We start from the raw sequence: 15,857 nt of genomic DNA, 5'->3' as shown, positions 1-15,857 counted from the left end.
AGTGCAGGCTCGTAGGGCCGAATGGCCTACTCCTGCACCTAGTTTCTATGTTTCTGTTTCTAAGATCAGGAACTTAGGCTGGGTGGAGATGAACAGGCGCTTAGGGGGCAGAAGGTCAGAAACGTGTGCTGGAATGGGGAGCGAGGCAGTGGGGGATGGGAGTGGGAGAAAGTCTTAACCTGCGAGAGTGAGCCCTGTCCCAAGTGAGCTTGGCAGTCAGAGTGGCTCGATTACACTTTGCAAAGTCACTGATTACATAGGCAGGGCGGTTCTAATTACACATTCCAAAGAAACTGATGGGTGTGTCTGGCCTCCTTGGAGGATAAATCAGAGCTTTAGGTGTTACAAATAAATGCATTCTTTTCCCCTAATATAATTGTAAAAATTCTGTCTTGATTTTGATATCCCTTGCAAGTTTCTTTTCATACCTCCTTTCCTCCTTTTTGTCATTCTTACCATCTGTTTTGTCTCCCTCTGCTCTTCTTTGTATCTTTCCCGTTCACCAGAATCTTTTTTTTTTTACATTTTTGTATGCCTTTTAAATTTATGCTGTCCCTTACCTCTTTAGTCATCCATGGCTGTCTTTTTTGGCAAGTAGAGCTCTTGCCCCTCGGGTATAAACTGGTTCTGTATCACATTAAATTATTATTTGAACACCTCCCACTGATCTGTCGTTTTAGCATTAACAGATTTGCCCAGTTTACTGTGGACTGTCTCATAGAAACATAGAAAATAGGTGCAGGAGTAGGCCATTCGGCCCTTCTAGCCTGCACCGCCATTCAATGAGTTCATGGCTGAACATGCAACTTCAGTACCCCATTCCTGCTTTCTCACCATACCCCTGTCTCAGCCCGTTGATGTCGGCCTTACTAAATCTAAATTGGGCCGAATAATTGTTTGTGTTGCAGACTGAAATGTATTCCAGAATATAATTTGAACCATGTAACAATAGTTACACTGATGTATACCCTTTAAATAATTTACCAAAAGTTGAAAACAATCCATAAATCGAGGAATTGCTTCTACTACCTCAATTTTAACTTTCTACTCTCGTCTGAAGATGGTAGCTTGTTCAGGGATACTGTTATGAACACTGACATCCTCTTGTACCTCCTCTCAATGTGTGAACTTAGTCAGTGACTACTAGCAGTAATCGAGGTCTTTGACATGAGCATCCTCTACTCCATCCCACAGCATGCTACTCGCCACCATCTTGGCACAACACCAGCCCGGGGCGAGGTTGAAAAGGCTATCCGGCAGCTGAAAAACAACAAAGCCTCAGGAGTAGATGGAATCCCCACTGAAGTACTAAAGCATAGCGGAGAAGTACTCTTGGCATGAATCCATGACCTCATCTCTGATCTGGAAGGAGGATAGCATACTGGGGGATCTGAGACGTTATAATCGTGACCATTTTCAAGAAAGGTGACAAGACCAATTGCAGTAATTACAGAGGAGTCTCCCTGTTGTCTGCCACAGGGAAAATTATCGCAAGAATTCTCCTCAATTGTCTTTTCTCAGTGGCTGAAGAGCTCCTCCCAGAGTTGCAATACAGATTCTGCCCACTTAGCGGCACATTGGACATGATTTTCACCGCGCAACAAATCTTAAGAAAAATAATAGGGAGCAGCATCGATCTCTGTACATGGCTTTCTTTGACCTCGCAAAGGCCTTAGATTCCGTTAACCGAGAGGGATTATGGAGTATCCCCCTCAAAATAGTCTGTCCTCAAAAAATTTGATACCATCCTCTGCCTGCTTCATGATGACATGCAAACCGTGATCCTTACCAATGGATCCACAACAGACCCAATACAAATGCAAATCGGGGTCAAGCAAGGTGTGTCATTGCACCAACGCTCTTCTCAATCTTTCTCGCTGCAATACTTCATCTAACCCTCCAACAAGCTCCTTGCTGGAGTGGAGTGAATCTACAGGACAAATGGGAAATTGTTCAACCTCCATCACCTCCAGTCGAGTACCAAGGTCGTACCAATCTCTGTCAATAAATTACAGTATGTAGTCGACGCTTACGTTTGTGCACAGTGAGGCCGAACTCCAAACCATCGTTGAAACCTTCACTGAAGCGTACGAGAGTCTGGGCCTTCCATTAAACATCCGTAAGACAAAGGTTCTCCACCAATCTGCCCCCGTCTCACAGTACTGCTCCCTGATCATCAAGATCCATGACAAGACCTTGGACAATGTGGACCATTTTCCATACTTTGGGAGCCTCCTGTCAGCGAGGGCAGACATCGATGACTAAACCCAACACCGCTTTCAGTGTGCCTGTGCAGCCTTTGGACGCCTGAGGAAAAGAGTGCTTAAAAACCAGGATCTCAAACCCAGCACCAAGCTCATGGTCTACAAAGCAGTCGTGATTCCTGCCCTCCTTTATGCTTCAGAGACATGGACAATATATAGTAGGCACCTCAAAGCACTGGAGAAGTACCACCAACATTGCCTCTGCAAATCCATTGGCAGGATAGGTGTACCAACATTAGTGTTCTCTCTCTCAGGCCAACATCATCAGCACTGAATGTGGTCAATGCTTCAATCAGCTCCGATAGGCAGGCCACGTAGTCCGCATGCCCGATACTAGACTCCCAAAACAGGCACTCTACTCCGAGCTCTGTCACGATAAGCAAGCTCTAGGAGGGTGGAGAAAATGCTTCAACGACACCCTCAAAGCCTTCCTGAAAAAATGTAACATCCCCACCGACTTTTTGGGAATCTCTGGCCCATGCCAGTTCAAAGTGGAGAAGAAGCATTCGAGAAGGCACTGGACGCTGAGTCTCTTCGTCGGGAGCATGCTGATGTGAAGTACAAACAGAGGAAGGAGCGTACGACAAACCAAGCACCCCATCCACCCATCCCTTCAACCACCACCTCTCCCACCTATGACAGATTCTGTAGATCCCACATTGGATTCATCAACCACTTTAGAACTCATGTTAGTGTGGGAGCAAATCATCCTCGACTCCAAGAGACTGCCTAAGAAAGAATGTGGATCATCACAGCCACGCCCAATCTTGTTCTTACCAAGTTCACACACATGCACTGTATCAGGGCTCACCTGATGCAAGTAGGAATGCTGACTGATTACTATTTTTACCCTGAAGGTCAAGGATTACAGGCTTATTGTAGAGCCATTGCTGTCTTGACTAACTGAAACTGAGTTTCCCTGTCTGTTCAACTCGGTACTCCACTCTATTGTGCATTTACCTACTGAGCCACTGAGGTGGGGTCACGGAGGTTATTATGAAACTGATTCATTAGCAAGAGTTTGTCATTCTAATATACCGTTACTCAATTAGTGAACTTTGTGCTACTGAGTACTATCTCGGTGTTCCACTTGTTGTTTTTCTTCTGCAGTGTATTTGGAAGGCTGCAAACAATGCTTCCTTCCTACCTCACATTAGCTCTTACAGGACAATACTGCACACACAACAGATGGTAACATTACCATATCCTTGTATTGACTCATTGTATAATGTGAGTGGGATGGAATGTCATTAATTCTCTCATTTCTGAACTTCTAAAGTACTCAACACAAAAATGACTTCCTGCAAGTGTCCACTGGTGATTAAGTGAATCGCTTTTGCCTAAAGTATCCAACACAGATGTAACCACCACAGTGAGACAGGGATGCAAGAACAAAACTCTTAGTTGGGGCTTAGTTGTGAGTAACTGGTAAAGACTGAATTTTAAAGTTATCTGCTGAACCTCTGTTTCCTAAAGAGTTGCGCAAAGAAAGTTAAAGGGATGCTAATGAAAATGCAACACTGGCTTTCTAGCCCTCGAAGCAGACCATCCTGCGATGTTACTATTTGTTTGAGTTTGTGCATCAGAGATGGGAATTGTCACATGGGAGAGATGAGGGGTTGTCATGCACAACATTTAATGAGATGCAATCAGTGTGTTGGCTCAGACTAATCGTCGCCGAGAAGGTCACCAGAGATGAAGGCGCAGCTTTGGGTGGACGAGTGGTTAGGAGCTGAGTAAGTGTTGTGCCATATATCAGCATCCTTCAGTTTTTGGGATATAGAATTTAGAGCCTAGGTTGAATGATTATAGGTCAAAAAAGAGAGGACTATTTACTGTATTACCACAACCTAAAGCATATTTTATAAAACAATTCCCTGGGTCAGACCGACATCTTAAATCTTTCCTATGGATATATGCTTACATTAACTAAGGATTGTAATAATATTTCAGCACCAAAGTAAATATGATTATATTTTTCCAAGAACATAATTAAGATCTGTCCTTTGATTCTGACGTCTTTCCTAATTCTCTAATAATCAGGATTAGAAATTCACAGAATCCATCAAATTTAGTTACATTTTTTCCAGTTACAGATTTTAACAAGAAAAGCTGTTATTTGAAAATTGTTTCCTATTGCCAGTGTGTATATGATGCTTATAGTTTCGAAGAACATTTTGTTATACTAGAAATTCATCACATTAGGAATTTACATTAAAACTATTGTGCTGTGCTGGAGATGTTTTACTGCCAGTGTAATTTAGAATTGAGGAGAATATAATAAATGCATTCAGAACTTGAGGCTCAATTTTTGCACATGGGTGATTTTTGGCACGGTTGAAGAGGTACGTCCCATTTTTTAGTGGCCTAAATGCGTCCCAAAAACTGATGTTGCTAGGGTAACAAGGGACACTCAGAAGGGCTGAGGTTAGAAACTGAAACTGATGAAGGGCTAAGGCTGGGCTGGAAACTGAAGCCGCTTCCATCCCGGGCCGAAAGGACCCGCACTGGCCTGCCTGTGTACTATCTGACTTATCATGAGCAGCCCACAGGATTTGTAACACAAACTTCTCTTTCTTTCCTCCCCCCTCCCCCGGCCCCTCCTTATTTTCTCTCCTCTTCTGGAGGCTCTGGCTCACTTAGTATGAATGTATGGACACCATCCATTCTCCAGTGCATTGACCAGGTGAGATAGTTAATCTCAGCCAAAGAGGTAATGCAGGCCGGTGCGGGGTCTTTTCGGCCCGGGATAGGTGCGAGCCAGTGCGGGGTCCTTTCGGCCGGGATTGGTGCGGAGACCTTTCGGCCTGAGATGAACCCCCACCCCCGCTTGCCCTGTCTCTCCGCCGATTTTTTCATCTCTGCGCCAATTTCCTTAAGTGTAGGGAAAGTTTTTCACAAGGGTGCAGTGTGCCGTTTTAGAAAAAAATCGTACTTTGCCAAATTCGCTTAAATGGCCAGAAGTGGCGCACACAGCAGGTTCCACTCCTAGTGACGTAAAAAAATCTGACGTACCTACTTTAGAACAGCGCAGAAACTTTGGCCAAACTTGCAGATTATTGTCTGCTCCAAAAAAAACTGCATACGCTAAAAGAACAGCGCAGAATGGTGGCCAAAATTGAGCCCAAGTGTCTACTTTAGAGTAGCAATGCATTCGAAATCGCAGCTCAGGCCTAAGATTAAGCTGATTTATAGACTGATGACTGAACAATGATTTTTAGCTAAACTGAGAGTGTTTCAGGACAGTGTCTTCCATTTGAGAACAAGTATATTTAAAACAAAAAGCAAAATATTGCGGATGCTGAAAATCTGAAATAAAACCGAAGTGCTGGAAACACTGGAAGGAATGTATATACAATTTGTGCACTAAGACCAAGGGCTTTGGTGTGGAGTACATGTGTTCAATACCACTGTAATGTACAAAACACGAGGGGCTGGATTTTCGGTTGGAGGCTTCTGAGGGCGCTAATGGCCCTAAAAGGTTTGAGCCTGCATCTGGAAAATTCACCTGAAACTCAATGACAATGATTGGGGGCGCTAAATGAGGCATTACACACCAGTGCTCGGCCGCCCCAACCGAAAACCGCTGTGTAAAAAAAGCTCCTTTCCTTGCGCATGGGCAGAGGTGCGCTATAGTTCCCAAAGCCCAGCCAAAAGTTTAGTGCGCGGCAATATAAGCTTGCGCATGCGCAGATCCACCTGTGCACTTCGAACAGAGTGGGAGAAATGGCGCAGCAGGAAGGACGCCAAGAGAGCACGCTGCGAGTTGGGAGACCTTGTGAATTTGGTGAGTTGGGAGGCCCTATGGTCCAAATGTTCAGGAGGTCAGGAATCCAAGGAGCAGGGGGCCCAGAGATCGGCAAGGAGTTCACTTCTGGCGAGGAGCTCACAATCCTCGGCCGGGCAGGTAAGTGGTTAGCTGTTTGGTAAGTATATCTCTCTTCTCTCTTACCAGATAAGCCTAAATAGAGGGATGGCAGGGGAGCTCAGCCTTGTGGAGTGCATGTCTTGCGACATGTGGGAAGCCCTGGATGCTTCAGAGTACGAGATCAGTTAACTGATGAGAGTATCAGTGAGTACATTGTAGCATCAAAAAAGCTATCCATTCACTGTCATTTTGGAAACTGTCAGGACTGAACATTGAGTGACCGTTTTGTTTGTGGGATGAAAAATGAAGCGATCAGAAGAAAGTTGTTTGCAACTCCTAACTGGACATTTGATTTAGCTTGTCTTACAGCTATGTCAGTGAATACTCCTGAGAATTTTGAGCCATTTCCAGTCGTCAGACAATCGAGGTGAATCGCCTGCAGATTAAAAGAAAAAGGCAGCTGGGCCCCAAGGCCTCAGCAACTGGCGAAGGTAACAGAGCATTGAAGTCATGATATCGGTACCTGGCACATCGCATTGCTCAAAGTTATCCATATGTGAAGGCAGAGTGTTTCTTCTGCAGGAAATCTGGGCATCCTGCGAAGGCATGCCGACCTGAAGAGTAAACCAACTTTCAAGGCTATAAGTAGAAATCCCCAGTGACTACATAGTGTCATGTATTTAACCCCTTGCAACCTGTATTGCACTACCACCAGAGGGCCTACCTGTTGGAGTCCCAAGGGATCCCAGCATACCTTGGGAGCACAGTATATAAGCAGGCCACCCACAAGGTACCTGCACTCTGGAGTCTCATTAAAGCAGCTAAGGTCACACTTGCTCACTGTACATAAGCTCATAATAAAGGATGAGACTGAGTATTATCAATTGGCGATGAGGTAATGAACAACCGCATGCAAATGCAAAGAACAGTTGGTATCCTGGAGAAGTTCTCGGAAGGGGACGATTGGGAGGCCTTTGTGGAGAGACTCGACCAATACTTTGTAGTCAATGAGCTGGAAGGGGACGAGAACGCTGCCAAATGAAAAGCGATCCTCCTAACTATCTGTGGGGCCTCATGAAGAACCTCCTATCTCTGGCAAAACCAACAGCTAAATCCTATGAAGAATTGTGTACGCTGGTCCAGGAGCACCTAAATCCTAAGGAAAACGTTTTGATGGCGAGATATCGGTTCTACACGTGTCAACGGTCAGAGGGCCAGGAAGTGGTGAGCTATGTCGCTGAACTAAGGAGCCTTGCAGAAAATTGTGAATTGGAGGGATTCGTAGAACAAATGCTTAAGAGACTTTTTTGTACTGGGCATTGGCCATGAGGCAATCCTCCGCAAACTGTTAACCGTTGAAACTCTGAATCTAAGTAAAGCCATAACTATAGCCCAGGAATTTATGTCCACCAGCGACAACACCAAACAGATTTCGCAGAGTAAAGATATTTCAGCCAGTACTGTGGACAAAGTAACGTCGTTTTCGAACAAGAATATACATGGCAGAACGTACACACCGGCTGCTGCTGCCTGACCTTACATGACCCAGAGTCCGCCAGCAATCGTTAATGCGAGGCAGTTAACACCTTGTTGGCGCTGTGGAGGTGCTCATCGGCCCCATCAATGCCGCTGCAAGCCCTATGCGTGCAACGGTTGCAGAACAATGGGGCACCTCCAGTGAATGTGCAGGCGAGCTGCACGCCACGACGTTGCAGAGGAAGATTGATCCACTATGGATCAGACTGAATCGGAGACTCGAATCGAGGAGGCAGAAGTGTATGGGGTGCACACCTTCACCATGAAATGCCAACCAATAATGTTCAAAGTTGAGCTGAACGGAATTCCAGTATCGATAGTACTGGACACTGGTGCGAGTCAGTCCATAACGAGTAAAAAGGCCTTCGACAGGCTGTGGTGCAACAAGGCACACCGGTCCAAGTTCAGCCTCATTCACACCAAACTAAGGACTTACACAAAGGAACTAATCCCTGTAATTGGCAGTGCAGAAGTCAAAGTCTCCAATGATGGAGCAGTACACGAACTCCCGCTGTGGATTGTGTCAGGGGATGGCCCCATATTGTTTGGCAGAAGCTGGCTGGGAAAAATCCGCTGGAACTGGGACGACATCCGAGCGCTCTTGTTCGTCGACAATGCCTCGTGCCCAGGTTCTGAGCAGATTCCCATCGTTGTTCGAGCCAGGCATTGGAAGCTTCTTGGGGGCGAAAGTGCAGATCCATTTGGTTCCTGGTACATGATCCATCCACCACAATGCACGGGCGGTACCATACATGATGCGTGAGAAAGTGGAATTTGAGCTGGACAGGCTGCAGAGAGGAAGGCATCATCGTGCCGGTGGAATTCAACGAATGGGCTAATCCGATTGTCCCAGTACTTAGAGGATGGCACTGTCAGAATTTGTGGGGACGATAAAGTAACAATTAACCGTTTTTCGCTACAGGACCAGTACCCGCCACCCAAGGCAGATGACCTATTTGCGACCTTGGCTGGAGGGAAGACGTTCACCAAGCTGGACCTGACCTCGGCCTACATGACACAGGAGCTGGAGGAGTTTTCGAAAGGCCTCACCTGCATCAACATGCACAAAGGTCTGTTCATCTATCCAACAGAACATGGAGAGCCTGCTAAAGATGGTTCCTCGCACCGTGGTTTTCCAGGACGACATACTGGTTACAGGTCAGGACACCATCGAACACTTGCAGAACCTGGAAGAGATGGACTGGAGGGTAGCTAATGTAACCCCACTTTTTAAAAAAGGAGGGAGAGAGAAAACGGGTAATTATATACCGGTTAGCCTGACATCAATAGTGGGGAAAATGTTGGAATCAATTATTAAAGATGAAATAGCAGCGCATTTGGAAAGCAGTGACAGGATCAGTCCAAGTCAGCATGGATTTATGAAAGGGAAATCATGCTTGACAAATCTTCTGGAATTTTTTGAGGATGTAACTAGTAGAGTGGACAAGGGAGAACCAGTGGATGTGGTGTATTTAGACTTTCAAAAAGCTTTTGACAAGGTCCCACACAAGAGATTGGTGTGCAAAATTAAAGCACATGGTTTTGGGGGTAATATACTGACGTGGATAGAAAACTGGTTGGCAGATGAGAAGCAGAGAGTCGGGATAAACAGGTCCCTTTCAGAATGATAGGCAGTGACTAGTGGGGTGCCGCATGGTTCAGTGCTGGGACCCCAGCTATTTACAATATACATTAATGATTTAGATGAAGGAATTGAGTGTAATATGTCCAAGTTTGCAGATGACACTAAGCTGGGTGGTGGTGTGAGCTGTGAGGAGGATGCTAAGAGGCTGCAGGGTGACTTGGACAGGTTAGGTGAGTTGGCAGATGCATGTGGATAAATGTGAGGTTATTCACTTTGGTGGCAAAAACACAAAGGCAGAATATTATCTGAATGGTGGCAGATTAGGAAAAGGGGAGGTGCAACGAGACCTGGGTGTCATGGTACATCAGTCAAGCAGGCGTTGAAGGCAAATGGTATGTTGGTCATCATAGCTAGGGGATTTGAGTATAGGAGACAGCGAGGTCTTGCTGCAGTCGTACAGGGCCTTGGTGAGGCCTCACCTGGAATATTGTGTTCAGTTTTATTCTCCTAATCTGAGGAAAGACATTCTTGATATTGAGGGTGTGCAGCAAAGGTTCCCCAGACTGATTCCAGGGATGGCTGGACTGACATATGAGGAGAGACTGGATCGACTGGGCCTGTATTCACTGGAGTTTAGAAGGATGAGGGGGGATCTCAGAAACATATAAAATTCTGACGGGACTGGACAGGTTAGATGCAGGAAGAATGTTCCCGATGTTGGGGAAGTCCAGAACCAGGGTACACAGTCCAAGGATAAGGGGTAAGCCATTTAGGACTGATGAGGAGAAACTTCTTCACTCAGAGTTGTTAATCTGTAGAATTCCCGACTGCAGAGTTGTTGCCAGTTCATTGGATATATTCAAGAGGGAGTTAGATATGGCCCTTACGGCTAAAGGGATCAAGGTAATGGAGAGAAAGCAGGAAAGGGTGAATGATCAACCATGATCTTATTGAATGGTGGTGCAGGTTCGAAGGGCCGAATGGCCTACTCCTGCACCTATTTTCTATGTTTTTATGTTTCTTTGTCGGTTGGATCGAGTGGTGCTCAGGTTGAAATGCTCGAAGTGTGTTTTCCTGGTGCAGGAGGTCGAGTTCTTGGGAAGAAGAATCGCAACAGACGGCATCAGACCCACCGACACCAAGATGGAGGCCATCAAGAATGCGCCGAGACCACAGAACGTGACGGAGCTGCGGTCGTTCCTGGTACTCCTTAACTATTTCGGTAATTTCCTACCTGGGTTTAGCACCCTGCTAGAACCCCTACTGCACTACTGCGCAAGGGAGACGACTGGATATGGGGAATTCAAAAGAGGCTGCCTTTAAGAAAGCCAGAAATCTGTTGTGTTCCAGCGGGGCGGGGGGGCGGGGGCGGGGGGGGGAAACTGTGCCCTCCATGGGAGCTGGTCCAGCGTCCCAGTGGAGATGAAGGAAGCTATTAAGCCGTTCCACAGGCGCAAAGACGAAATGTCCCTGCAGGCGGACTGTCTGTTGTGGGGCAATCGCGTGGTCTTGCCCAAGAAAGGCAGAGATATGTTAATTTGTGAACTGCACAGCACCCACTCAGACATTGTAATGATGAAAGCCATTGCCAGATCCCATGTGTGGTTGCCCGGCATTGATTCAGATATAGAGTCATGCGTGTGCCAGTGCAACACTTGCTCTCAGCTGAGCAATGCATCCAGAGAGGCACTGCTAAGTTTGTGGTCGTGGCCCTCCAAACCGTGGTCGAGGATCCACGCGGATTATGCGGGCCCATTTCCAGGCAAAATTTTTGGTTGTCGTGGACGCTTACTCAAAATGGATTGAATGTGCGATAATGTCTGTAAACACGTCCACGGCCACTATTGAAAGCCTACGAACCATATTTGCCATGCACGGCCTGCCTGATGTCCTGGTCAGCAACAATGGGCCGTGTTTCACCAGTGCTGAATTCAAGGAATTCATGACCCGCAATTGGATCAAACACGTCGCATCTGCCCCGTTCAAGCCCGCATCCAACGGCCAGGCAGAACGGGCAGGTCAGACCATCAAGCAAAGCTTGAAATGTGTGTCGGAAGGCTCCCTGCAGACCCGGCTGTCCCGAGTGCTGCTCAGCTATCGCACCACACCCCACTCACTCACCAGCCAAGCTACTCATGAAAAAGACGCTCAAAACAAGGCCTCTCGCTTGTCCATCCTGATCTCCATGATCACGTGGAGGGCAGACAGCATCAACAAAGTGTGTACCATGACTGCGCAAATTTGTCACGTGATACTGAGATCAATGATCCTGTGTTTGTACTCAATTATAGAAATGGTCCCAAATGGATCGCTGGCATGGTCAGTCAAATAGGGGAATAGGGTGTTTCAGGTCAATGGACTAACATACAGAAAATATTTGGACCAAATCAAATTGCGGTTTACCAACAGCTACGAACAAACCGAAGAAGACACCGCCAACTTTGACCCTCCAACGCACACACAAGTGGCAACTGACATCACGGTTGACCACGAAGCCGAACTCTGCATCCCCAGCATCCCAGTGAAGAACTAATCAACTCGCCCACACCCGCATTTGTACCGAGATGATCGACAAGGGAACGAAAAGCCCCAGATCATCTCACCTTGTAAATAAGTGTACTTATTGAGTTCATGGGGGAGTGATGTTATGTATTTAAACCCCTTGTAACCTGTATTACATTACCACCAGAGGGCCTACCTGTTGGAGTCCCAAGGGATCCCAGCATCCCTTGGGAGCACGGTATATAAGCAGGCCACCCACGAGGTACCTGCACTCTGGAGTCTCATTAAAGGAGCTAAGGTCACACTTGCTCATTGTACACAGTACTCAATCTCATCCTTTATTATGAGCTTATCACATAGCATGAAAGGAAAGCAACAGGACGAGGAGGTTTTGGAGATGCACGTCAAGAGCACAAAAAGGTATCCCACAGCATTTCGAAAAATATTGTTGCCCAAGTAGACGTTGCAAGAACCAAGATACCCATGGAAATCGACACTGGTGCATTCATGAGCGTAGTACCGGAATCGCTATATCTCGACAAATTGCGTGATTTCCCATTGGAGAAATCCAAGGTAGAGTTGCGAGGCTACTCAGGAGAGAACATTCCTGTGTACCAGTGACATACAAGGATCAATTTCAGAGCTTGCCTCTCTTCGTAATGGCAGGAGACAAGCCTGTCTTACTAGATAGAAATTGGTTGGGATCACTGAAGCTGGTTTGGAATGAGATTTTTTGTGTTGAAATGAGATTTGCATCAAAGGATGATGTCAAGAAGTATGAGATGTTCTGTGAAACAGACAGTCTGATCCAAGGCTTCAAGGCGAGTGTCAGGGTACAGAAGGACACTAGACCTGTTTACTGCAAGCCACATCCCGTACCATGTGCACTCAAGGAGAAAGTTGAGCAAGAGCTCAAAAGACTCGAGACTGAGAACATTATCTCTAAGATAGATCTATGTAATTGGGCTATACCCATTGTTCTGGTACCTAAGTCAGATGGTAAAGTAAGGTTGTGTGGTGATTATAAAGTAACCGTAAACCAGGTTCTAGAGGGTAATCTCCCCAATACATTGCCAAATGTAGGAGATTTGTCACAATGCTGACAGGTGGTCAGATCTTAAAGTTGGATATTACAAATGTCTACTTATAACTTGAACTAGATGAGGAGTCCAAGTCATGCTTGACTATAAATACTCATCTAGGCCTATAACAATTTAATAGGCTACCATTTGGAGTATCTTCTGCCTCTGCCAGATTTTTAAGGGATGATGAATCAGATTTTGCAAGGCATTGAAGGGGTAGTGTTATTTAGATGATAAACTCATTTCAGCACCAAACAGGCAAATCCATAATAACATATTGAATGAAGTGCTCAAATGGCTAGAGAAGCACAAAGTATGAGTGACTGCTCGCAAGTGTGAGTTATTTCAAATCTCAGTGGAATACTTAGGGCACAGAGTAGACAAAGATGGTTTACATCCAACCAAGGGAAAGCTGGATGCAATCGGGAAAGCTGGATGCAATCAGAAATTCACTCACTCCCAAGAATGTCACTGAACTTTGATCATTTTTGGATCTTTTGAACTATTATGGGAAGTTCCTACCAAATTTGGCTCCAGTTTTACATCCACAGAATGAACTATTGAAAAAACAAGTCCATTGGAAGTGGTCAGAAGAATGTGACGCAGCAGTGTAAAAGGAGTGTAAAAGCCAGTTAGTAGAGAATATTATGTTAGTTCACTGACATACCTAAGGAGATCAAGTTAGCATGTGACACCTTTCCGTATGGAGTTGGGGCAGTGATTTCTCATGTATTATGTAATGGGGAGGAGAGACCAATTGCTTTTGCTTCACTCTCAGTTCCAGTGAGCGTAATTATGTGCAAATTGAAAGAGAAGCTTTGGCATTAATTTTTGGGGTCAAGAAGTTCCACAAATACTTGTATGGTCGTAAGTTTACCATTGTTACAGACCATAAGCCCCTGACAGCTATCCTCCATCCAAAATCATTAGTTGCAGCCTGAATGCTGAAATGGGCTTTGATTTTGTCAGCATATATGTATGACATTGAGTACAGATGATCAGCTGATCACAGTAATGCTGATGCTATGTCTAGGTTGCCATCTTCATCACAAGTTGCACAATATAGGGAAGAAGTATTCTATTTTTCATACATTGAAAAGCTGCCAGTCACAGCTGCAGAGATTGGTAGAGCAACCAAAAGTGACCCAGTTATGTCAAAGGTGTATGATTACATAGCAAATGGCTGGCTAAATCAGGTAACAGAGAAAGATATTCATCCATACTTCGTTCGTAAGAATGAATTATCAATGGATAAAGATTGTATCATGTGGGATGCAAGAGTGGTTATACCAAATAAATTCAGGTCCAAATTATTAGGAGATCTACATGACCAGCACCTGGGAATGCGCTTGACCAAGCGTTTTGCACGCAGTTACTTATGGTGGCCAGGTCTAAATAAAGATATAGAGTACATCATTAGTCAGTGTACAACATGTCAATCGATAAGCAAGAAACCACCATCAGTACCATTACAGCCTCCCAGGATGTGGCAAAGGTTACATATTGATTTTGCTGAGCTAGAAGGACAGCAATTGTTCATTGTGATTGATAACCATTCGAAGTGGGTAGAGATGATTCCAATGTGGAAAATAACAAGTAAAACATTAGACAATTTGCGAAGATTATTTTCTTCATATGGCCTCCCAGTAGAAATTGTGTCTGATAATGGACCACAATATTGTTCAGAAGAATTTGTACAGTTCACGAGCAAAAATGGTGTGAAACATACCAAAGTTCCACCATACCACCCTACTTCAAATGGTGCAGCAGAGCGCACAGTACAAATTGTAAAATGTGCCCTTATCAAACAAATGTTGCATCCAAATCCAAGGAAACGACAGTTGTCGTTGGACAACAAATTGACTAATTTTCTGATTACTTATTGTAATACTCCTCATACAACTACTGGTAGAACACCAGCAGAGTTGTTTCTCAAACAACAGCCACAAACCAGATTCTCGTTGTTAAAACCAAATTTGGCACAGTCAGTAGAAGAGAAACAGTTAAGACAAAGAGAATCTTGATAGAGGTAGAGTAAGAGAAAGAAGTGTGAAATTAAATCAGAAGGTGAGAGTGAAGAACCACCATTAGTGGTTACCAGGAAGTATGGTGATATGTGGTCCTCGTACATATTTGGTCAAGATGTTTGATCATGGACAGGTTAGGTTTGTTCACATTGATATTTTACCTGCAGATGTAGAAGGAGTTGAAAGTTGGAATGTTTCGGTTATTTTTAACTCTTCAGATAGTTTTGTTACATGTTGAGTACCAATAGCAAATCCTACATCAGCTGTATTAGAAACAAGTCCAAGAGAAAGTCAGAATTGAAGTCTGAGTCCGAGTCAGGCAGACAAACAGTCTGAAGTTGAACAGTTCAAATGTAGATCAAGGGCTACCCTTGGAGAAAAACTCTTCTAAGGTTCAGCCATGAATGAATCTAAGTTCGACACCATGTTTGGAAAGTTCTGTTCGAGAGCAAAGTATTCTCTTTGAAACAGAAAACCAGTAGTTAAGTTTGATTTGTAAATATGGCAAAATAAGTCCATATCTTTTGTTATGTAGAACCATGCAAGTTATGTATAATTATTTTATGATTACTTCATTAAGGAGGGAGACGTGTAATATATAGTTCCATCTAGTGGACTAATGCTCCACCTAGTGGACTACTGTGGTAATGTAGCCATTGCTGTTTTCACAATAAAGGCATGAGGTGACAGGTCACCTGACAAGTTCCTATGTTTATGAAGCCATCTTGGAGTCTGTGTGTTTGTGATGTCGTAAAGAATACATCACACAAGTAAAATCAGAGAAAACCCAGAGATGTTTTATAAATATATTAAGAGCAAGAGGATAACTAGAGAAAGAGTGGGGCCTATTAGAGACCATAAAGGAAATCTGTATGTGAAGGCAGAAGACGTGTGTATGATTCTTAATGAATACTTTGCATCTGCTTTCACAAGAAAGGGGCGATGCAGTCTTTGCAATGAGGGAGGAGGAGTGTGAAATATTAGATGAGATGA

This window comes from Pristiophorus japonicus, chromosome 4 (genome assembly GCF_044704955.1).
Source record: "Pristiophorus japonicus isolate sPriJap1 chromosome 4, sPriJap1.hap1, whole genome shotgun sequence".
NCBI lineage: Eukaryota > Metazoa > Chordata > Chondrichthyes > Pristiophoridae > Pristiophorus > Pristiophorus japonicus.
Note: the sequence above shows the minus strand (reverse complement) of the source record.